Source organism: Equus caballus, chromosome 9 (assembly GCF_041296265.1).
Source record: "Equus caballus isolate H_3958 breed thoroughbred chromosome 9, TB-T2T, whole genome shotgun sequence".
Lineage (NCBI taxonomy): Eukaryota > Metazoa > Chordata > Mammalia > Perissodactyla > Equidae > Equus > Equus caballus.
Window position 1 is genome coordinate 85,639,077 of NC_091692.1, and position 23,663 is coordinate 85,662,739.

General features: G+C 40.2%; 1 long non-coding RNA gene across 4 annotated transcripts in view; it reads left to right on the top strand.

Moving 5' to 3' along the window:
* Positions 1-3,118: 3,118 nt before the first annotated feature.
* The window catches only part of LOC106781007 (uncharacterized), a 142,841-nt gene continuing 122,296 nt past the window's right edge, over positions 3,119-23,663 (top strand). For all 4 annotated transcript variants that reach the window (XR_011421426.1, XR_002810504.2, XR_001377500.3 and 1 more), the window contains exon 1: positions 3,119-3,252. This is a non-coding gene — a long non-coding RNA (uncharacterized lncRNA). The remainder of the gene's footprint in view (positions 3,253-23,663) is intronic.

The window sequence follows — 23,663 nt, forward strand, 5'->3', positions numbered from 1 at the left end:
CTTACCAATACCAACAGATCACTTTGCCTCTTACCTCCCACTTCTCCACCCTGCCAGGGAGCTCAGTAGTATAACTTAGTGAAACAAGAGAATGAGCACTGGCCTGGGGTCATAGCACCTTGGTTCAAATCTTGGCTCTGACTTTTATATCCTTGTGACCTTGAGAAAGATCTTTATCCTCTCTGAGCCTCATCTGTAAAATGAGAGTGAACAGTGGTTCACAAGCTAGTGTAATAGTTCTATGCGATTATAGGTACATAGATAAATATAGAGATATGCGTACATGTATATATCAATATATATAGGTACATACATGTATATATCTATTTGCATGTATATACATGTGTACATATTAATATATACATATATAGTTGATGACATAAATCACAATCTGTAATTAACTCAATTATGCATTAATTTGCCTATGTATCGCTCTGTTTCTTGCCAAAAAATTGCAAGCTCCATCTGGAAAGAAAACTCTTCTCTCTTGCTGTTGTCCCATCTCAATGCCTAGAACAGTGTCTGGAACACAGTAGGTATTCAATAAATATTTTTGTAAGAACAAATGAATAAATTGTCGATGCTCAATAAAATTTGTTTCTTTCTGAGCTTCCAGCAAGCACTAGGAAATTGTTGCTTCTGTTTCCCAGCTGCGACCTATTGCAGGAAAATTGCAGAATCATGCTAATTGACTTCATAACAAATTTCCAATCTTAGCCAAGCTCTAAGTGTTTCTTGACAATCCTTTATCATGTGTCCACTCAATTTCCTTTGTTTTTTCCAGAGCAGCTGTTTCTAACCATCACCTTTTTCCCTGACTTCTCCAGTCCTCCAGTCTACTCCCTTTTGTCCATCTACAGAGAAAAATAAGATCCCCAATAACTTCACTCAGCCTTTCCCATCCCTCCTGCCTTGTGGTGGTTAATTTTATGTATCAACTTGACTGGGCTGAGGGGTGCCCAGATAGCCGGTAAAACATTATTTCTGGGTGTGTCTGTGAGATGTTTCTGGAAGAGATTAGCGTTTGAATCAGCAGACTGAGTAAAGTCACTGCAACGTGGGTGGGCATCACCCCATCCGTTGAGGGCCTGAATAGAATGAAAGGACAGAGGAAGGGTGAATTTGCTCTCTGCTTGAGCTGGGACATGCATGTTCTCCGGCCCTCAGACAGTTGTTCCCCTGGTTCTCAGCCCTTTAGACTGGGCCTGGATTACACCACCAGCTTTCCTGGGTCTTCAACTTACCGGCAGCAGACCATGGCACCTTGCCGCCTCCATAATAACATGAGTCAATTCCTAGGATAAATCTCCTCATAAATATATCCTATTGGTTCCATTTCTCTGGAGAACCCTGACAAATACATGTCTCCTTTTAGAACTTCCTCCAACTCTCTCCCACCTTCAGTTTCTCTTTTTCCCCCTCAGTCTACATGAAAATTCCCTCTACTAATCTCTGATGGACTTGTTCAAGGACTTTAACCCCTATCAGCTTCAAAAGTGCCAAAGAAAACACAAATAAAGGCAGACTGTGAAAAAGACAGAAGGAAAGGTCGTTTCTTAAGGATTAACATGAAACCCGTAGGTGAGCAAGAACCAAGGCCTGAGGATATAAAAAGTGGTCTTCCTGAACAAGGCTATCCTTCTTGGCAGCACATAGACCCTGAGATACAGAAGAAACAAAACACAAATTTCAGATGGAAATACTATCTTGGATTTATACAGTCCATTAAAACGATGTTTGTACATGATGGAACCACACGACAATCCTTTAAAGACTAAGGAGCAGGGGTTGTTATCCCCACGGTATAAAGGAGGAAACAGAGGCTCAGAGAACTGAAATGACTTGCCCAAGGTCACAACCTTCCTAACTTCCATGGTTGCAACTGGACACCAGATCTTCTTACTCAAAATCCCAGCTCTCTCCACAAGACCCCTCTGACCTCTGTTGGCTTTAGCCGATGACCCAGACCCACAGAAAGCTGTTTTATGTTCCAATTTAGCCCTGGTCCTTTCTTCCATGACTGAATCCCTAAAAGGCTATGATTCCAGAAGCATCTAGCATCACAGTTAAGCATACCATCTCAGGAGCAGTCTGCTTGCTTTCAACGCCTGTCTATAGGAACCAGTAGCTCCGCAATGTTCAAGCAGTTTTTTTAAATCTAATTGCCCCTCATCTGTGAAATGAAGTGTATGTCCAAATCATACACTTATCTGAAGATAAAATGAACGAATACATGTAAAGCACTTAGAACTGTGCCTGGAATACAGAAAGAACTCCATACATGTGACCTATTCTTAGGTAACCTGGGAATGCGTGATGAAGTTTTCCTTCCTCTGTGTAACATTGTGGTTCACTTTGAACAGAGGGAGTCAGAGACACATTTTTCAAGAGCCTGCTAAGTGCCACCTTAGTTTTTCTCGACTCTGTCCTGATGTGCTTTGCCTGATTTTGGAAGTATTGATGCAATTCCTCAGTTCTGCTTTGGCAGGTTCTCTGACATGGTGGGCCACTTCTGAGTTGGTCCCCTTTGTGTCTCTATAAACATTTCTCCTATACTTCCTTGGCAGGAAGAATTTATATACCAAATGACACAATTGACTTGGTCAAGATGATCCTAATCTAATCACATGAGCCTTTAAAAGAAGGGAATTTCTTTAGCTGACGGCAGAAGAACTCAGAAGGATTCCAAGTGTAGGAAGGAATTGACAGGCTTTTGCCCGTTTGAAGGCAGAAGGGGCCACCTGAGAAGGAATGTGGGCAGCTTCTAAGAGCAATCAACAGACCCTGGCTGACAGCCAGCAAGGAAGCAGGCCCCTCCATCCTACACCTGCAAGGAACTGAACTCTGCCAACACCTGAACCAGCTTGAAAGCAGGTTCTCCCCAACGCCTCCAGAGGACAGGCCAGCTGGCCCAAACCTTCTTTTCAGCGTTGTGATGCCCTAAGCAGAGCCCAGCTTAGCCTGCCCGGAACTCCTGACCTACGAGACTGAAAGAACATAAATGAGTGTTGTGTTAAAATTTTATGTCTGTGACAATTTCTTTTGGCAGCGATAGAAAACTGACAGGCAGCCAGGAACCTGCCAATCTACTCTTCGGGGAAACATTTGTGTTCTGGAAGGGACTTAAATCTCTTTCACTTGGAAATGCGAAATCTTTACTCTGAAGCTGATGCCTCTGCTGAGTGTCTGACGATTGGGGAGGAAGGACAAGAAATGTCTGAGACAGAGACACTGCAAAATCAAGGCCTCCAGGTAGGATTTTGGTACTTTGGAGATAAAACTACTGCTATTTGTATATGACATTTAGAAATATTTTTAATTTATACTTTGAGTCGATGACTTTGTGGAAGACTCTGGAATTAGATGCTCTTGCCACCACCAACCAGCTGTGTAACCTCGGATAAAACACTTGCCTTGACAAGCCTCCCTTTTCATATCTGTGAAATGGGGAGAGCAACAGCACTGAATTTAATGGTGTGTGGTGAGACTTAAATAAGAATATTTATGAAATACTTCCTTTAACACCTGGCACCTATTAAGTGCTAAATAAATGGTTATAATTATAATTATTCATGTGTTCATTCAAAAAGTATGTCTTAATCATCTCCTCTATGCCAGGCATTGCTAGGCAATATAAGACACAAATATGAATAAGGAATAGGCTCTGCTCTCAAAGATCTCTCAGGGTGGTGCAGTATGTCCATATGTATCCTTTTCATTTATTCATATATGTAAATTTTCGTGTGTGTGTTGGGGGTGCGGGTGGTGTGAACACGGCGTCCCCTAAACCCACCAAGAACAAAGCATTGCATTCAAACCTAAGGGGAGGGTGGGGTTGCAGACCCAGCCATCCATCTTTCTCCTTCTCCTCAGAGGTAGGCGGCTGTTTACTCTGGGAACACTGACGAGATGACTATTAAATCGTTTCAGAGTGGTAGAACTGGGAGGTCCCAGCAAGGCCTCCCCATTCTGGCACAACGAGGGATGTTATGCCTCAGACATGCAGACAGGCATGCCACAGAAAAAGGGCTCCCTGTGCCAAATCACTTTGCCGGGTCCTACTCTCTGATGGGGAAGCAAAAAGTGATCCATCAACTTGGTTTTCTGGGAGTCCCAGAGCTCCTCAAAATAGACCCATTAGCTGAAAGGATAAATATTTACCCTGGGCTCATCTGAATAACCCAGAAAAGGGACTCTGTTTTGTATCAGTAATAAAAAACACTCCTACCTAAGCTTGGATTTAGAGCTTTTTGTCTTTAAATCTTCTCTGTGTTGAACCACTCAAACTTCCTGTGAGAAACTAGGTTAGGATTTCCTCATGGCCTCCTAGCAGGGCTAGGGGTGGGGGAGTGCTCCTGAACACAAAGGGAAATGCTCTGACAGGAGGGGAATGTTTTCCTTTACTAAGCAAAGTATGTGTGGCCTCAGCCTGGTTCCCAGTACACAGGTAACTGAAATATTTGCCCTTGGGAGAGAAGGTGCAGAATGTTCTCTTAAAATGCTCCAACTGGTGAAATTAGAGATTTTAGATAAACAGCTTTGGAGGGACCCCATTTCCTGAGCTATGCTTTGATCACATGACAACAGCGCCAGTGAAAACACTTTTGTTATCCTTTCAAGGGAGATGTTCGAGAAAGAACACTTGCCTGGGTCAGGGAGGTGAGGATATGGGCGCGATGTGGGGAGGAGGGGTGGCGGGGTCTGGGATGGAAGAACCGAAGGAGATGGGGTGGGGGCTGCTCACAGACAAACCTGGGGTGCTTAGATTTCACATCCTCCAGGCCCACTTTCCCTTTTTACCTCCCTCTCCCACCACCTTTCTGGAAGCTGGCCTGAGCTGGCAGAAAGAGCTCAGACTGTAGAAGCAAAATAACTGTCTTCAAGCACAGGCCCCATTCAGGGCCTGGAATATAACAGACACTCAGAAGAGGCAAAATGAATGACAGGTTCCACCATTCTTTCCAACGTAAGGATGTTCTTTCGCCCTCTGAGCTTCAGGCTCTCTATCTGCATTATTGGGATAATGCTCACCTCCAGGGTTGTGTAAAGGTAAACAAGCAGATACATGTGTATGTACCTAGCACAGATGCTGGTGCACTATGAGGGCCTAATAAGTGTTAATCTTATCATTAAAGGGCTTGGGAAATTGGCAAATGTGTTGGAACCAGATTACTAGCAAACTGTCGTCCCAAAGGCTTACACAGACACTCAGGCTAAGGTTTGCAGGAGAGGCCGTGCAAACCTGGACCAGGTGCAGATAAACCTCCTCCTTTGAGAGAGTGTGTACCCTCAGTCACCAGCCTTCCAGCGTCTCTGTCATACAGGGCCAACTAGCTTCAGAGATTTGGGCAGAGGCTGCCCACGCACTCCAGGGCAGTTTCATATCCTGTAGACACGATCAGAGGATTGTCAACGTAGCGCTAAATGGGAAAGCCCTTCTCTGTCCCTAGTCTATTGATAATATACATTTTGTCTCTCTCACCATAGTGGAGACTGCTGGGCTAGTGCCCCACCACAGCGTAGGCAACTCTAGTGGTATAGTAATAAGTATTCAATTAAAATTGTAATGGAATTAATTAATAGATGAAAGAATGAATGAAGGTAAAAATGTGATAATAAACCTCTGCAATCTTCTTGTGGGTTTATAACGTGCCTTCTGACTCTCCCTTATTCCCATAGGTCACTTAGCTTCCAGGTTGCTATAGGATTACGGTAGTGCCCCCTTACCAGCAGGAGATACATTCCAAGACCCCTGTGGAAGCCTGAAACAGCAGACAGTATAGAACACTATAGTAGTCCCTACTTATCCATGGTTTTACTTTCCTCCTTATTCCTGGTTTCACTTTCCACTTTTCGCTTATTCGACCATGGATAACTGAAACCGTGGAAAGTGAAACCGTGCATAATGGGGGATGACTGTACTTGAATTGCTTTGCCATCATACAGCGGCTTTGAGTATCACAGATGCTGGCAAGTGAATTTGCATGGCCTAGTCACAACTGGAGAGGTGTTTGGGGAAGAGGAGAAAGGCCTGGTTGTCCATCAATGTCACTATTGTTGCATAATGATGCTAATCTTGCTCTTATCTTCACATCTGCTGTGGCCTGTACCCACATTCCCCCTAAGACCCAAGGAATTGGGATGCCTTTCCCACTTGTGACTCCACTGCAGGGCAGCTTTCCCATCTGTTTTCTTCCCACCTCATAATAAAAATTTTTCCCAGAGAGTCCAATGAATCTTTCTCAGATTCCAGGAGAGACCATATCCTGTCTCAGTCTTGGGTTGTTTGTTTTAATGGCCCTTGAGTTTTGATCCTACCAGCTGATCATAATGGAAAGTGAGTATATTATTTTAATATATTTATATCGTTACTCTATATATAAATATATTTTCTCATATTAATATATTTATATTTAATGTTCTTGCATATATTTAATATTTTCATTCTTTCCTTATTTCTAAAGACTGATTGAGTGTATAGTTTATTCAGGCCTTTCTTATAAACACAATGAGTGAGGATCCTGACATTATGGAGTTTATACCCTACAAGGGGATGTATGTAATAGATAAGTAAGCAAATGTGCATCTAAGCTCGGATATGTTAAACGCTAAAAGAAAATAAACTGAGGACTGAAGAGCTTCCCTTCAGACTATTTTTTATTCTATCACTCATTCATCAATCATTTAAGTGCTTACCAAGCATAAACATTCTTTCTTTGTGCTAAAGATAAAGCAGTGAACAAGATATAATCTTTGTCTCCAGAAGCATATACGCAGCCAGAAGGTCATAAGTTAAATATCAAATTGTACAATTAATTGTTTTAAAGAAGAAGTATAGGGTGCTAAGAGAGTATAAAGCAAGGCATTATAACGTAGTCTCAGGCTGTCAAAAAATGCTTCTTGGTAGATAGAGGAATGTCCACCAATGAATTATACCTTGCTCTATGCACACCCTTTCGAAGCCACCTTCTACAGGGACCCTAGGCTTGGCCATGCGCTTAGCTTTGGTCAATGGGACACAAACAAACCTAAAGCGCCAGAAGTGTGAAAAGCACTTGTACACTGGAGCTTACCCTCTCTTGATACTGGGAAATCTCCTGCCACCACATGAAGAAACCCAGGCTGATCTGCAGGAGATATGTGGCCCAGCCAGCACCTGACACCCAGGGACAGGCGTATGAGTGAGGACGTCTTAGACTCTCCAGTCGCAGTTGAGATGCCAATTACTGCAGCTGTATAAATGACCCCAAGTAACACCAGCAGAAGACCCACCTAGCTAAGCCTCATCCAAACTGCTGATCCAGAGACTTGTAAGCAAATTGAATTGTTACTCTTTTAAGTCCATAAGCTATGGGGTGGTTTTCTATGCAGCAAAAGGTAGTTCATATAGAAATAGATACCTAGAAGGGTGCTTTTTTCATACAAAAATCTAACACACAAGTTATGAGCTTTCAGACAGGGCAATACGTGGCGGATGGAAAAGTGAGGAATCTGCTATCAAAGACATGAAAAATGGTGAAAAAAATTTTGTAGAGTCTGGAGAAGTGCTAAGGAAACTGGTTTTAGAAGTTGGAAAACAGTTGATTTGTTTTATGTTGCTGTGCCAAACTGTCATCTGAGTTAACTGGAAGAAAAAATATTCCTAATGAATTTGCAGATCTGGCTAAGGAGATCACCAGGAAGAATGTTGAAAGTGTTGATTGGCTGCGTTTTGCTGCATATGGTAAGGTACAGAAAGGGAGAGATGAGCTAAAGAGAGAACTATTCACTTTGCAAACAGAATTTAGAGGGCCTTTTTGCTGTAACCAAGACTTTCTGAGTTGGAAAATAAAACTATTTCACAGCTTTTTTTTTAAAGTGAAAAATGGCCTCAGACTAAATATCAAATCAAGGGTGTAGTTATATGATTCTTTGTTAATATCTCTAAAAGGTTTAAAGAGGTTATGCTTACTAGATCCTCTCAGTGAGACAAAACTGCTCCTAAGAATCTTAATGGCATGTGCCTACAGAAGCCTAATCTCAAAATAGCCCTAAGTCTAGTGTGAGAAGGCTATATCAAAAAGAATTGTGGACATGGATTTTGCCTAATAGAATGTAATGTGATACATAGCAAACACAAAATGGTTTTAAGGGAGTTAAACAATCTAAGATTAAAGGAAATAGAGACCTTCTTCTGAACCCCCATTTTTCTTTGAATAAGTAGCATTTTAAAAAACCCTCCAAGCCACAATTCTTTTTAAGAGGTGCTATCTTAGAGGGTAGAGACAAGAATATTGTGGGTGGAATAGAAAGCATAGGAGAATAGTAGTATAAGGAACCATTCTCAGTGGGCACAACCAGAGTAGGGGGGGCCTGATAACATGTGCATACGTTGTATTTCATGGTTTCTATAAACCAGTGACTATTCTTCTTGCTTCCCATTCCTTTTCATTTTTCTATTCCTGTCTCATCATCATCATGTTAGGCACTTGGGGGTAAATAACTTTTCTTTTTAGTTCTCACATCTTTGTATCAATAGGAATCATGGCCAAGGAGCTGTACTCCATGAGCTTTATCTGCATCTGGACCTAAAGCAGATTACAAGATCAGGGATTTTGAGACTAATACCATGATTGAATGATATTTTGGGGCTCTTGTTAGGAAGTTAATATGTTCTGCAGGTTAGAGGGACATGAATCATCAGGGCCAGAGGGAAGATTGTGATAAGCCCCTTATTCATTATACCTTTCTGTATGCATCCTCTTCGGTAGTTCCTTCCCACATTGACTCTAGGCTTGGCGATGTGACTTAGTTTTACTAATGGAACATTATAAGATGCAATGCCAGCAGTAACTTTGTGCACTGGGACTTGTTCTTTCTTGTTCTTGGGGATTCTGCAGCTAGCCTGCTGGAGACATATGGCCTGTTGAAAACCACGTATGCCAGAGAAGTAAGTCTTAAATTAACTACCACCAGTTGACTGTCTAGATAGCTGGAACTGTACTCAGTGATACAAGGGGCCAGGCAGAAGAACCGCCCAGCCCACATCATTGACCCACAGTTTCATGAGAATAAAGTAGTTCTTTTCAGCCACCAAGTTTTGGGGAAGTTTGTTACTCAGAAAAAGTGTCTACAGATTCTCTCAGGCAAAGATTTTTAAGTTGAAATATGAAAGTTCAGTGGAGATTAGTTAAGCAAGGGAGAGGAGGAACAATTTTCCAGGTAGAGAGAACAGCATAGATGAAGAAGCTGAGGAAGGCAGGCATATGGTGAGTTGAAGCTGTATAAGAATGGCTAGAAAAAGAAGAGTGAGAACAGCATAGAATAAGTTTGGTGAGGTAGGAGGAAGCCAGATTATTCATGGCTTCTGTATTCATTACCTATTGCCACAACATTGCTACTTAATAAACTACCCCAAGATTCAGTGACTTAAAAACAACTATTACCCATTACACTTCCGCCATCAAATTTGGGATCAGTTCCTCTCTAACTAGGCTCGGTGGGGTGGCTCTGTTTTAGGGTGCTGGTGAGTCTAGCCTTGGCTCTTCACTGTGGTTTGAACTCAGGTCTTTCCCACATTTTCATGCTTAGACCCAGGCTGAAGAGGCAATAGCTACCTAGAAAAGTTTTCATGGTGATGGCAGAAGTGCAAGAGAGATACCTAACCAGGCAAGCGTGTTTCCGTTTACATCTCTTCTGTGAACATCCCATTGGCCACAGCAAGTCACACAGAAGAGCCCAAAGTCAAGGGCAGGAAGTACATTCTGATCACCAAAATTTACAGAGAAGTATGTTCTGCCAAAGCAAGTCACACTGTGCACAGCAGCACTGTTTATATTAGATAAAAAGTGGAAACCATCCAAATGCCCATTAAGTGGTGAGTGGATTTTAAGAATGTATATTCATACAATGGAATACCCTTTGACAATAAGAAGGAACAAAGTACTGATACATGCTACAATATGGATGAACCTCAAAAACATGATGCTAAATGGAAGAATCCAGACACAGAGGACTGCATATTGTATGAATACATGTATATGAAATTTTTAGAAAAGGCAGATCTATAGAGACAGAAAGTATATCAGTCATTGCCTCGGGCTGAGAATGAGAGTGGAGATTTACTGCAAAGGGACCCAAGGTTGATGGAAAAGTTCTAAAACCGGATTTGGGTGATGACTGCACAACTGTATGAATTTACTAAAAATCATTGAACTGTTCACTTATAGTAAGTGAATTTTGTAGTATGTAAATCATATCTCTATACTGGTATTAAAATGTATAACTAATGGAATGAATGATACCTTGGCATTATGCTTACAACAATGAAACAATTTTAAAGGCACTGCTCAATGATTGACTTAATACAATGTGGAAATATTTGCAAAATTCTAGCTGACTACTATCTTTCTTTAAGCAACTGCTGAAGTTAAATTGTTTTCTTCAAAAGTATCATATTAAATTTTAGAATAATTGTCTTTAGCTACTCAGCTTTGCCTATAAATAATAAACATTTTTTATTTTGTCTTTTGAACTACTGCATTCTAAGTTAGTGCATGTGGTAAAAAAAAAATTGGCACACATAAAAGCAGCTGCAATTAATGAAGCATGCTCTACTTATTGACTTTTCATATAATATGTACAACAGAAACATGCTCTTACAAACAGGTCAAGAACTGTAAAATGTTCGCTAATTGCTGGAATTTGTTCTGTTTGGAATAAAGATGGATTTAATGATCAGAATAGCTATTCAAGGGGTAATAGAAGCAGGAAGGAGGGACCTCTGTTATTAGCTAATCTAGCAATTATCCCCACATCAGAGCTTGTGTTCTATATGAATATCAACTGAGTTTGTTGAGGAGGTGCAGCTGGAGAGGTGACAACAGCTGCCGACTCGAATGCAAAATTCCTTTGGTTAGGAGAACGCGCTAACATTAATCCAAGAGATGTAGGATGAACTTAATTCTCTAAGTGACAATGCCCAGTTGTGTCACAGACCAGCAACGACTGCTCACACTTCCTTTCCAGGCACATGGAGAATGTGCCCATTATGACATCATCACATTTCCGAACTCTTTGAAGTTATTGTTTGCAAGTCAAGCATCTGTAATGAAACTGGGTGACTGCACCTGAGATCCCGGTTGAAGCGAGCTTAGGAAATTGTTTCCCTATTTTCTTTCTATTAAGAGGCTTGGGGAGGGAGTTATAAAACCAACAACGGACACGATAGTAGCTGAATGTCACAGCTTACAAAACGTTGTCCTAGGCATTTCCTCTAAGTTAATATTTATTCAACAAATATTCATCAAGAGCTTTCATGAATGCCATTCATTCTGTGGGTGCTGGACTCATATTATCTCATTCGAACAACTGCCTTTGAAGAAATTCTGGCTCCAGCCTTTAAGGAGTTTGTATACTCATTTGATTCTCAGAGTTTTGTGAAGTCTGCATCATTACAATGTACATTCAAGGGTTCAGGAACTTCAGGTGCTTATTGGTAAGTGACCTTCCCAGGATTGCCAACAGTTTGGGGAGACAAGCAGACGTAATCAAATATTGATTGTATTGCCTCGGAACTCTACGACTTGAGGCATGTATCTTTACTTTGTAATGCTTCAGAGTCCTTATCAGAGAGGATATTTAATGATACACATTTCTAGAGTTTGAGAAAATCCTCTCTTGACCCCACTTCAACCCCCATTGACTTCTCCATTTCTGTTCTTCCTTTAACAGAAAATGTATTTAAACAGTTTATACAATTAGTTTCCAATTTTTCTCCTCCAGTTTTTTCTTGAACCTACTCAACTTATGGTCACTTCCCAATCTCTCTTCTGAGACTTCTTGCAGAGATCAACAATGATCTTCCATTGCATGTTTTCAACAGCCTCCTTACTCATCACTTTCCACACGTGTCCTGCCGCAGCCTGATTCTGTCAAATTCTAAATCAGATCCTATCAGTCCTCTGCTCAAAACCCTCCAGTAGTTCCCATCTCATGCAGAATAAAAACCAAATGATCTACTCTTTTCTCTCTGACCTCATTTCCTGTCACTCTTTCCAGGCTCATCGATTTAGACCTTGTTGGCATCTTATTCCCCCTAAAAATATATCAGGGGTCCTCCTTCTCTTCTCTTTACAGGACATTTCACTGTGCTGTTTTCTCTTCCTGGGATTTTCTTCTCCCTGTAATCCACATGGATGACTCTATACTTTCTTATTCAAATGTCAGAATCTCAGGGAGGATTTCCCTAACCATCCTTTTTAAATCTGCAGCACCTCCACCCACCGGCCACTACACATCCTGTCACAGACACTTTAGTTAGGAAACTAATGCTCTAAGATGTTGCAGAACATCCCCACTGTTCTCATGGTTCATGTAGTTAGTGGCAAAAGTGAGTTTCAAGCCTCCGAACTGTATTCACTGTAACAGAAACTTTGGTTAAGAGTTAGGAGGGCCATGTTTGACACCTTGCTTATTTGTAGAGTCTATGTGATCTTAAGAATGCCAAGTCATCTTGCTGGGTCTATATTTCCTCTTTTGTAAATGATGAAAAAGAATGTTATTTGCATCTTAAGCCTCTTCCAATACTATACTTTTTTTTTTTTTTAAGATCTCATATGTCACTGGGAGCTAAAGATTGTCTTATAACTGTCTAGCACACTCAAGTAAAAAGTTACATTATTTTTATTTCCAACGTAATACTTCTGGTAAGTCAATGTAGCTGACAATCACAGAGAATAAACTACTTATCTCTGCAGTTATATTTGACTAATTTCCTTTTTCTAGGGCGAATGGGATAAGGAGGCCCCTGGAATTGTCTTTAGCTCTGTGGTGAATTTGCAACCACAGGGCGCTCTTTGAGAAACTGCAGACTTGCATCTGATAGCCATTTTATGGGAATGTTCCCTGGCCCTTTAGTTGTGGTTCCCCACAGAATGCCATGATGAGTGACATGCTTCCCGCAGATGAAAGCTCCGTGGGGGTCTGTGCCAGAGACCTCTGACTACATCACTTGGCGTTTGCTGATTTCTGTCTCTTTTCTGTATAAGTGAGTGGCTCTGGGCTGCACTCTCATTTGAATCTTTGGTATTCCAGGAGAATTTGCATGTGGTCAAATGGAAATGCTCTCTCAGGAATGATGTAAAGTGGACCAAGAGAATTAGATTCTGGCATTTAAGGAAAGATTACACAAGCTTTCCAACCATGGCCTTTATTTATTTATTTACTTACTTACTTATTTGGAAGAGTATTATCTTTGCAACATGTCACTACTTCCATTAAGCACTTGGTTCTTAATTTCTGACTAGTTAAGGCAAGGAGAGAAGTAAATCAGAATTTTAAAAAGGGACAAACAGATGAAATAATTGCTAAATCTCAGGAATATAGTATGCACTTAAAAAAATATAATATTCTATTTGAGAGGCAGCATAAAATGGTGCCGAGTCCTACACTGGAGATGGAATGCTTGGTTCAAATCATAGTTCTGTCACTTACAAGCCCAGGACTTTGGACAAATCAATCAATTCTGTGCCTTGGTTTTTCTATCGATAAAATGGGAATACAAATAGTAGTGTATAAGCTTCTTGCTAAGGGTACAAAGGCATCTGAGATTATGAAACGTGTGTGATTTTCCCTGTAGCATACTGCCTTCCATGCTCCTAACTCCTGAGGATCTGAAATTCTCACACAAGAGGCAAGAGATGTTTATTCTCTACTTATGAGGGCTTGCTCTGTGCCAAATGATATACTAGATGCTGGGAAGTAAGGATTAAATAAGTACATACATCCCTCTGCCTTCAGACATTTATAGTGGGGTAAGGGAAACACATGCACAAATAACTATTGCAAGTCTAGTGCTTTCATAGAGGAAGCATATTAGGAAAAGGGGTAAACTCTTGGTTTTGCAGAGGAAATAATGTTTGGGCTCCATCTGAAAGAAAGATTAGGGATTGGGCATTGGAGGCAGAAGAAAAATTACTAATAAGACAAAGACAGAAAAATACACGGTGACTTTGAGAGCATATTTGCAAAGACCGTCTCATCTTTTCTTGGTCAGGTGCATGTTGATTTCACCTATTATATTTAAAATGTCCTGATAGCGGAGACCATTTCATCTCTGCACTTCTCTAGCAGAATGTCTTGCATGTGATATAAGTACAAGAAATGTTTGGTGAATTGGTTTGAATTGAACATGTGATTTAGATAATAAGTGCTATAGGATTTCAGAGGAAGGAGTGATTCATTCCATTCTGGAGGATTCATGGAGATTTAAACTGGACTGGTAAAGGATCAAGAGATTTCTTTGTAAGTTAATTTTCAGAAGAGAGGAATCAAATTAGAGCAAAGAACATGGGCAAATGCAGTTTGAATTCCGCTGGAGTTATCCTCTGGACTCTAGGAGGCACATAATTAGAGAGGTGTATATACTAGTCTCGGTTATTTGCCTCCTCTTTGGCCAACCATCTTTCCCTTCACCTTGGAAAGCTTCAGGAGGAGCTATCAGTTAAGCGTCTTATTCCCGATCTATAAGGATGGACAAAAAAAATCAGGTTGACCAACCTGGCTTCACCAATTGTCCTGGGAAGGGCAGATGTCCAATCGCAATCACCCCTAAGATGACATAATCAGGTCTGGGAGAAAGAGTCTTCATTTTGGATCATGGACCATGACATTTTCCAACCAAGTGGAAAGAATCTGATAATGAAGCCAATGAATAGAGAAAGACAAACAAGCATTATGTGGGACCCTCTCTCCAAAATTTCACAGCTTCCCAGTTACATTAGAGAAGAGTTTCTCCTCTCTTGCACGATTGCTCACCCGATTGCTTTCTCACTCGCTGGTTTGTATTTCATTTCTGCATTTTCAATAAAAGTATCCTCCCTAATACAAGATGAGTGGCAGGGGTTGAAAAGCCATCATTTTGGAAATTATCTGCTTAGAATCAGTGGTTCAAGTAACATATGGAAGTAAATTATTTTAAGGTGTGACCTTTAAAGCAATTAAGCAGAGAAGCCAGGATTGGACTCAACGTGAATAACTGATTGGTTAATAAGGTAGAATCTAATGTTGTCTATTTTATCAAAGATATTATCAGATGGCCTCACACCAGGATGCGAAAAAGATATGTTTACACATAAGAAATATGTTGATACACAAGCAAGAAACTATGTGTCTCATAGTCTTTAGTGACCACCTACTGCTCTCATTAATTTTTCATTCATTCATAACCCAGTCATAAAATTTTTATTCCACAAATGACCAGATGACAAGTTTGAAGAGTGTAGGAAAGACTGGGTACATTCTAAAGAATGGAAGAGCTAACTGGTTTCTTGTACTGTGCATCAGAAATTATCCTTTCCAATTCCGTGAAGTCCCCTGAAGCATTCCTCCAGCCAATGCTTCTGCCAATTCCTGTTAAAAGCTATTGTTGTATAGTTCTTCGGGTGGTAGTGATGTTATGATGCCATCACATTGTCCAAGAACTTCCACCAATTTCTAATTGCCTTCTGATCTTTACCTTCTATTTCATCAATCATGGGCTTGAAAGAGAAGTTAATATCCCATCTGATGTCCTTTTAGTTACTTTGAAATATATCTTTAAAACAAAATTTAAAAAATTACACAGAGTACAATATAATTAGAGAAAAGAAAGCTCACAGTGAGGTGGACAACATGTTGCACATTGTAGAACATCCTTAATTCATGTTAACATGGTAGAGCATCATGGGCTGAGGCCATTTACAAGGTGGTGCGCCAAAGCACACTGCCCCAATTAACTCTGGCTGAAAGCACAAATAAGTGTAGTAATCCCCCTTATCTGAGGTTTTGCTTTCCATGGTTTCAGTTACCTGAGGTCAACCTCAGTCTGAATATGTTAAGTGGAAAATTCCAATAGTAAACAATTCATAAGTTTTGAACTGTGTGCCATTCTGAGTAGTGTGATGAAATCCCCTGCTGACCCACTCTGTTCTGCCCAGATGTGAATCAACCCTTTGTCCAGTGTATCCACACCGTATCATTAGTCAGTTAGTAGCCCTCGGTTATCAGATTGACTGTTGTGGTATGGCAGTGCTTGCGTTCACGTAAGCCTTATTTTACTTAATAATGACCCTGAAGTGCAAGAGTAGTGATGCTGGCAATTCAGATATGCTGAAGAGAATCCACAAAATGCTTCCTTTAAGTGAAAAGGTGAAAGTTCTCAACTTAACAAGGAAAGAAAAAAATCATATGCTGAGGTTGCTAAGATCTGCAGTAACTTTTATTATAGTATATTGTTATAATTGTTCTATTTTATTGTTAGTTATTGTTGTTAATCTCTTACTTTGCCTAATTTATAAGTTAAACTTTATCATAGATATGCAGGTATAAGGAAAAACATAGTATATATAGGTTTCAGTACAATCTGTGTTTTCAGGCATCCACTAAGGGTCTTGAAACATATTCCCTGTGGTTAAAGGGGGACTACTGTAAAATATATATTAGCTGTTCCACTGCTAGATATTTATCCAAAGAACTTGAAAACACAAATGCGTAAAGATACATGCACCTCTATGTTCATTGCAGCATTATTCACAATATCCAAGACTTGGAAGTAGCCTAGGTGCCAATCAAGGGACAAGTGGATAAAGAAGATGTGGTATATCTACACAATGAAATACTACTCAGCCATAAGAAAGGATGAAATTCAGCCATTTGTGACAACATGGATGGACGTTGAGGGCATTACGCTAAGCGAAACGGCAGAGGGAGAAAGTCAAATACCATATGATCTCACTCACAAGTAGAAGATAAAAACTTCTACAAACAAACATACAAACAAACACATAGCAACAGAGATTGGATTGATGGTTACCAGACGGGAAAGGGGGATGGAGGAGGGAAAAAGGGGTAATTTGGCACATGTGTGGTGATGGATGGTAATTAGTCTCTGGGGGGTGAACATGATGTGATCTACACAGAATTCAAAATATATTATGATGTACACCTGAAAGTTAAATAATGTTACAATCCAATGCTATCATTATAAAAACAAAAATTAAAATTAAAAAAAGAAAGCAAAAAAAATACTTTGAAAAAGCCAAGTATTTTAATGAAGTCATCATAAATAAAAATATTTATATGATACTAAAAAAAAGAGAAAGAATAATTTAATGTGTTGAGATGCTTATGTATAAGTAAAAATATTACAGACACAAATAGTTTGTAACTAATCAGTGCTGTATGGAGGGTCATTCAAGGGATATATGTACTTTTATTATAAGTGAAGGAATTCCATTAAGAAAGGTCTGGAGGTTAGAAGTCCCATGCACGATCCATTTTGCCACAGAGCCAGTGCAATCCCACTTCTGGGTATATATCCAAGGAAATGAAATCGGTATCTCAAAGAGATATTTGCATTCTCATGTTCATTGCAGCATTATTCACTATAGCCAAGATATGGAAGCAGATTAAGCATCTGTTGATGGATAAAGAAAATGTGGTATCCACACACACACACACACGGAGGAATATTATTCAACCTTAAAAAAGGACATCTTGCCATTTGCAGCAAGATGGATGAACCTGGAGGACATTATGCTAAGTGAAATAAGCCAGACACAGAAAGACAAACACTGCATGACCTCATTGATAGGTGGAATCTAAAAAAGTCAAACTCGTAAAAGCAGAAAGTAGAATGGTGGTTGCCAGGGGCTGGGTATTGGGGAAAATGGGGACATGATGGTCAAAGAATAAAAAGTTTTGGTTATGTAGGATGGATAAGATCTGGAGACCAGATAACACTGTACTGTATACTTGAAATTTGCTAAGAGAGTAATCTTAAGTGTTCTTACCACACACACCTCTCAAAAATTAGTAACTATGTGAGGGGATGGATATGTTCATTATATTGATTGTGGTAATCATTTGACAATGTGTGTGTGTGTATATATATATATCTCATAATATCACATTATATACCTTAAATTTATGCAATTTTATTTGTCACTTATACCTCAATAAAGCTGGGGGTGGTGGGGGAAGAAAACCTGGAGGCAGACACGAGGAAAGCTTTATGGAAAACAGTTAAAAACTAAGTTAACTTAGAGCAAAAAGTATGTACAGGAGAGGAAAGTAAAATACATTTGGAAAGGGAATTTACGGGGAGAAAGTTTTGGGTGTACATTACCACCTGCTGTGCTGGAAAGATCAAAGAAAATAATGGAAATTAGCTGTCTTTGACCAAACTGACTTCATTCCAAACACTTACTCACTGCACATATCCTCAGCTACTGTAGCTGTGTCTCAAATTTTCTCCAGTGATGGATGGTACACCAGGTAGGAAAAAAGCTCAGTGCAGAGACTGCATACCCAGCCTGCCCAATCTCCACACTAAGAGCATCAGAAATTTGGATGCAATTTGGTCTTCCAAAGTCAGCTTCTTCTACTTAACAGTTCTGGGAGGGTGTCCGCCCTTCTCCCTCAGTGGCATGGTGGATTTTAAAAACAACTCAAGAGATTGGTTGAAAAGAATCGAACTCATGTTATAGAAAGATTTTGAAAGTGTTTGACAGTTAAAAAGAACAAACACAGAAACGATCTAACATTTTAAAACACACTCTGTGTCAGTCTCTTAAAACATAAGTGTATCTGTCTGAAGATAAGGAAAAAACACCCCTCCCAAGTATATGTATGTATCGTTTGTAAAGTTGAAAGCCATCTTATAATATGGATTCTTTCTCAATTTCTCTATTTTGCATAAGATATTACCAATTAGGAGAGATCATTAGAATGAATCCACCTAATACAACCAATAAGAAGAGCAGGTGATGTTGCCGATGATATCATTTTACACTGTAAGTGTTGAATGACATCGTAAGTACACCTAAAGATCACTTACGGTAGTTTTGTTTAGAGCACCGTAGACTTAGGTGAATAGTATAAATAGAGTCTCCTTTACCTTTGGTTCCTGGTGGTTCTATATTCTCACACGAACCCACACTAGGCTTTGAATAATTTGCTAGAAAATTCAGCTGAATTTTTCTTACCTGCTTGTTGATGCTCAGCATCATTTCAACTCATTCTTTGCCACTCATGTCTCTTTAGAAGCAGCTGTCTTTCCTCGAATTTCAGTCCGTGTGGTTCCCTGTAGCTCCAGGCCTTACTGGATTGGAGAAAAGTTATGATTTTGTACCCTATCCGGCTTTTACTTATTGCTAAGGGAGGCCAAGCGACATCTCTCCAGTTGTCTGTATCCTGGTCTAGATGGACCTCTATCATTTATTCTTTCAGCCAATATTTCTGGAGGACTTGTGATCAACAACTACTCTGTGTGCTGGAGCAACAGGTTGAAAATTCAGTCCCTAACTTCAAGGAGCCCACGGTCTCTGGGGACAAACATGGTTCACATTTTAACTAACGCAGTAAATGCTCTTGAGGAAAAACGAGCAGAGAACTGTGGCAGTACAGAAAACGGTGAATAATTCCACACAGCAGGCTTAAAACGAGTGATAGAGACAGCGACATCTGACTTGGATTTTAAAGAACAACTCTTAGCTCTCAGATGGAATATTCAGAAGAGAATTTTATGTGGAAGAAATAGCATTTGAGAAAGCAAAGGACTGTGAAAAGTCTGCTGTGAGCAAGGAATATTTAGCAATTTGATGTCTCAGAAGCACAGGGAAATGTTCAAGAGGCGGATGTGTGCTGGGTAGAGACTGTGTGTGTAATATATTTTAAAGGAAGCCAAGGTGGCTTATTTCATTATTATTATCGTTTTTTGGTTTTGATGCAATATATATGGGACATACGGTACTCAGTGATACCTGCTGGGTAGATTCAAGTATATACATTTAAACCAAGTGTCTCATTCTTCCCCCAATGACCAGTCTTCTGTGTTTTCTGTTATAGGTAATTCATGCCCACTCTCTCTTCCGTTTCCATCCACTAGTACTTCTCAACTGTCATCTCCCCTTTACTTTTAAATCTTAAGTTCAGTTTACATCACATGAAAATCTATATTTAGAGCTTCCCGTGAATAATTGGAAGAATTGTCATTTATGGCTGGGATTCTCACGTGGTAGTGGTAGGCTGGGATTGAGGAGATGTTTCCCCCTTTAAAAAGATCCGGTACTCTCCATAGTGCCCACCTGGCCTGCTTCACAGTGGTACTTTACGGCCTTGGACCCTGTAGGATTTTGAGCGTCCTTGCTCTGTTATCTCCAAGCTTCCCACCTTCCCTCAGATCTGGCTTCCCTCAGATCTGGCTTCAAACCTTATGCCCGTCATCATACTCCAGGCACCGTACCTGCCTGGATTGTTTTCTTTAAATGTTCAACATCAATGATACCCCACAAGTTAAAGTTCACAAGACACATCCACATTCATAATTTTATTTGACACTCATCTAGTGAGGTGGGTATGGCAGATAAAGAAAGTCTTCCCTTTACATACAGTCATGTGCCACTTAACGACAGGGATACGTTCTGAGAAAGACATCAATAGGCAATTTCATCATTGTGCAAACATCACAAATTGTGCTTAGACAAACCTAGATGGTATAGCCTTCTATACACCTAGGCTGTATGGTACAAATCTTCTAGGACCACAGGCATACATGCAATCTGTCCTTGACTGAAATGCTGTTATGTGTGGCACACGACTGCATGTTTTAAGCATATGAGGAAACTGAGGCCCATGACCCAAGGATAGTAAATACTAAAATTCAGCTAAAAACTCACATCTTTTGTCACTTAGTTTCAGACTCTTCTCTCCAAGACACTAAGTTTCAAACTCTCAGCTATTCCTTATATAATTTCAACCATCACTGAACAGCCTGCTCACTTCAATAATCTCACCTCACTGCTTTTCTCCAGGTTTCCACACGTTTTTGGTTTCCTTATCCTGTCTTTTTCACTAATTTGAGGTAGTCTGGAATGAAGAGAATGCAAGTTGTTTTAGTGGTTTAAACATTTGTGCCCCCCTCCCTCAAAAGTCAACAAAAGCTGCTGAGTCTAGGAATTTGAAAGTAGAATTTAGACCAGTAATTATAGTTATGGAGCTGAAGAATTTTCAATGTTTTCTTTCTTTTCTTAGGCTTATCATCTTAGAATCGAAATCTGAATTCCTGATCCTCTTCTTCCAGTAATTTCATGTGAGAAGTACAAATCTGTTTACACAGCATGCCTAATGACTATTAGTAGGATAAGTAGGGGGAATCTTGACGTAGTATCTGAGTCTGTCTTTTGAAACACTGCATACCACATATTCCCAGAGGAATCAACTGCCTTTTCAAGCAAGACAGGTTTTTAAGACAAATGTTTTTTCCCCCCACCCGGAGGAAAATTTAAGAATTCAGGCAAGATCAACTCAAATATGAATAATGCAGGGATTTGCCACTTGTGTCAAATAGGAACGACTCACCTTTTAAAACATCATTATTTATGAATTCGACTTTAGCTGCTCTGTGATTAAATCTTTCTTTTTTCTTTTCTGGCCAAATATTTGTGACATGAAAAATGGAAAGAAATTTATCACTAGTTTGATCCTTCCAGAAGTATATTAAGTAGAAAGAGCTGACCTCAGTAAGAAAAAGGGCATCACACTTCAGAATTCAGGTGTGGTTCACAACCATCCTCCTTGTTTGACCTGCTCTTCCATGCACTCAGAAGTTTTTTTGTTGGAGATTATGGCAAATGCAGACTAAAATATGAGTTGACCCTTGTCTTTTTTTTTTTAAAGATTGGCAATTGAGCTAACAACTTGCCAATCTTTTTTTATTTTTTGCTTTTTCTCCCCAAATCCCCCCTGTAGATAGTTGTATATTTTCAGTTGTGGGTCCTTCTAGTTGTGGCATGTGGGATGCCACCTCAGCATGGCCTGATGAGTGGTGCCATGCCCGCGTCCAGGATCCAGCTGGTGAAACCCTGGGCCACCACAGCAGAGCATGTGAAATTAACCACTCAGCCACAGGGCAGGTCCCGATCCTCGTCTTTCATCATCAAGAAAAATAAGTGAATATGGGGTCCAAAACAATGATTTACATCAAATAAAATTGCTCAGGCTTTGTATTTTACAAAATTTGTAGTCCTTTGTCAAAGGGTAAGGAAGGGCTGTTGGTAATTTCTTCACTGGAGTGGTTAAATATCTAGATAAGCATAAATGTGGATGGGTCTGATGGCACCTTTTATTTTCATCTCCTCGTCACCTCCAGGCAGTCCTCATCTTCATGCTAGCTTCTTCTCTCAAGCCTTGCTAAGCTGCCAGGCAATCGGGTGAAGCTGTGGTATCAGATTGAATCACTCCTATGTGTAATGGATGGATGAATTATCTCAGGGTGTTGAAAGCAATGGTAATAGTCCAGCCTGGGATTTCACAGTGTATCTTAGTCAGGGTTCTCCAGAGAAACAGAACCAATAGGAGACATATATATGCATCTCCTATACATAGGATATATATAGGAGATGCATATATAAAGAGATTTACTATAAGGAATAGGGTCATGTGATTATGAAGGTGGGCAAGTCCCAAGATCTGCAGGGTGAGTCAGCAAGCTGGAGACCCAGGAGAGCCAAAAGTATAGTTCCAGTCTGAGTTCAAAGGCCTGAGAACCATGAAAGCTGTTGGTGTAATTCCCATCCGAAGGCCAGTAGACTTAAGACCCAGGAAGTGTCAATGTTTCAGTTCCAGTCTGAAGGCAGAAAAAAAGCAGATGTCCCAGTCTAAAGGCAATCAGGCAGGAAAGAATCCTCTCTTACTCAGGGGAAGGTCAGGCTTTTTTGTTCTGTTTAGGCCTTCAGCTGATTGGATGAGGCCCACCCACCTTATGCAGAGCAATCTCCTTTACTTAGTATATGGATTTAAATGCTAATCTCATCCAACAACACCCTCACAGAAATACCTGGAACAACATTTGACTAAATATCAGGATACCCTGTGGCCTAGTCAAGTTGACACACAAAATTAGCCATCATTTAGGGTAATCCATCAAGGATATGCTGCTCATAGCTCACTCAGAAGGTTTTTAAGCATTCAATTCCCTGCCAGATGTTAGACTGAGGGCCTCCATTCCTTGCTGGTGGTTAGCTAGAGATTGCCCTCAGTTCCTTGCCAAATGGGCCTCTCCAACATAACAGCTTGTTTCATCAAAGGCGACAAGAGAAAGAGAATCTTCTAGCAAAATGGAAGTAACAACCTTTTGTAACCAAATCATAGAACTGACATCCTATCAATTTCGCCAAGTTGCGATGATTAGAAGAAAGCACTGGGTTCACCTCCTGCTGAAGTTGAAGAGATTACATGAAGGTGTGAACACCTGGGGGTGAGCATCACCAGGGTCCATTATAGAATTCTGCCTGTCACACAGCTGGAATGCATATTCAATGTTTGAAGAAGGAATACAAACATTAGAATAGTAATGTCTCAATGTTATAAAAACTGGATTTGAGGGTCCTTTAAAAACCCTTACTAGCTCTGTGAATTTGAGCAAACCCATCAATATCATTCAGCCTATTTCTTCATTTATTAAAATGGATATAGATTTTTACATTGTTTCTCACCCAATATTATTCCTTTTTTCTTCTGGCAATAGAACTTGGTTTTCTTATGCTCTCCCGTTCTCAGGCCAAGTGATAAAGGTAGAGCTGATATAATACCCCCGCTCCTGTTACTGAAACCAAAGTGGGCTCCCTCCTGGCCAGTGAAATCAG